This window comes from Mus caroli, chromosome 4 (genome assembly GCF_900094665.2).
Source record: "Mus caroli chromosome 4, CAROLI_EIJ_v1.1, whole genome shotgun sequence".
In the NCBI taxonomy this organism is placed as follows: Eukaryota; Metazoa; Chordata; class Mammalia; order Rodentia; family Muridae; genus Mus; species Mus caroli.
The window spans coordinates 267,053-269,040 of record NC_034573.1 but is presented as its reverse complement, the minus strand read 5'-3'; the positions used below and the strand labels follow the sequence as shown (position 1 = coordinate 269,040).

General features: G+C 46.9%; 1 non-coding gene across 1 annotated transcript; it reads left to right on the top strand.

The window, feature by feature from the left end:
• Window positions 1–1,090: 1,090 nt before the first annotated feature.
• Window positions 1,091–1,227, top strand: LOC115031014. The gene has a single exon (XR_003836604.1). It is a non-coding gene; the product is annotated as a small nucleolar RNA SNORA17 (small nucleolar RNA).
• Window positions 1,228–1,988: the final 761 nt, after the last annotated feature.

Genomic DNA, 1,988 nt, shown 5'->3' with positions numbered 1-1,988 from the left:
AAAGGCAGTGCCTGTCTTTGATGTTAACCTCCCCTGCTGTGCCTCTTCCCTTGTTGCTGTTCCTGAAGCTCCTCTTTGCACTCTGGATCCCATGTGTGTCCTGTGGTTTTTCTTGTCCTATCTTGTCCTTGCTGCACTTGTCACCTTTAAGCAAGTTAAGGCTAAATGTTTCTGCCTCTCATACATCCACGTGGTTTCCTCCACAGGGAAACAGTGTCTGTTGAGACAGTGCTGAATAATACCTTTGGCTCAGAGAGATCCACAATCAGAGGATTGGGGGTGATCATTTAAGTATTTTTTAACACAAAAATTTCAAAACAATGTGGCATAAATCTTAAAAAAGACTTCATTGCTCCATCTAATACATTCAAGGGCTGTCTGTGCTGTGGCTTCCAGTGACTCCCTGTCCCTTCAGAAAAATCCAATTATCCATTCTGTTCAGTCACCCTCCGGGGTCCTGCCAGCACATGTTCAGCACAGAACATTTACTCTTCTGTGGCCTGACTTGAGGTGACAGAAAGCATGTCTCTGTATGTAGCCCTTTCAAGTTCCATTGAGACCTGGGCCTGCACTTCATCTTGGCTCCCAAGAGATAGCTTGTGGTCAATCTGTATTATATTTTCCCCTATAGATCTGAAGCTATAGTTCATACTTCTCATGAAACCATCATTATATTAACAACAGAACATGCTGGTTCAGAGGAGCATAACTGTTGCATCTCTGAACATGGCTAACTCAGATGGTTTAGAGCATCCAGCATCTGGCTGTTCCATCTGACTCTAGGATGGCACTGACACTAAAGCTCTTGTGCCCCTCAAGGTGCTGAGGAACAGGCCCGTACCTCATTCACAATTCTGAAATCCCCAAACCCCCAAACAAAAAGGTTGCCAAAAACTCACCTGATGGAAAAACCAGATCTGAATCTACCTATAGGCTACATTCATCCCACCTATTCTGAATGTCTACAAAGATTTTTCCCCACTGAAATGTTTTATTTCATTAAAAGTTTTAGGTGTTTGCAAAAGTCTTACCAGTAAATATTCAGTATATTAATTGTATTAAAACAAACAAAAAGACAAGAAACCAACTTGCTGCTCCTAGAAGCATTGCAGACATGGGTGCTGTGTCACATGTACCTCAGTAGGTGACAGAGAAGAGAGAGGCTTTGTCTATGCTCCAACCTGTGTTCTAACCTGAGAACATCGGAATGATTAATAGTCTAATGTTCCCTGAAAGAAAGCAAGCCTGAGACAACTACCAGGAGGCCAGACAGGGAAATAGCCAGATATGATCACAAGTCCAATATCCCACATGCCAAGACAACCTCCAAGGGGAGGAAGCTAGCTGGAGACTAGAAAGATCCTGCCTGGATCTCCATAGCTTGAGACAGTATTCTTGCATGGGGACACTTGAGTGGCCAAACACCAGACCAGAACCATGGGGCACCGCCAGGGTAGTAGCCTGTGGTAATCACCAGTGTGGCACTACACAGGCCTTGGGGGTCAGGCAGACCATGCCTGAGATGACCCTTGCCTGGTGCCACAATGTACAAATGGGCATAGCACTCCTGAGACCAATGTTGAAACCTCAGACACTCAGAGACCCCAGGATCCTCTAAGGGAAGGAGCAAGTAAGTGGTGGAGAAATGGAAGAGAAAGATAGACAGAAGGATGTGTGCATAATGAAGAGGCAGAACTGGAGACACGAGGGTAGCCAGGAACAGCCTGATATGAGTAATTGGTGCCACCTGAGACCACAGTGGAGCCCTGGCCTGTGCTGCCACCAGGGGCCATGTCTGGGTCCATGGCTCTGAAGCAGCAGGGTCTATTACTACTAAAGGCTAGGTGGACATCTCTGGTCTGGGCTGCTGCCCAGACACATGCTGATGTCTGAGGGCTGTGCAGAACTGACCCCACTCCTCACCTGGCATCAAGAGAAAGCTGGCCCTGGGGTAGCAGGAGAGCTGATCCCACCCCTACACACCTGCA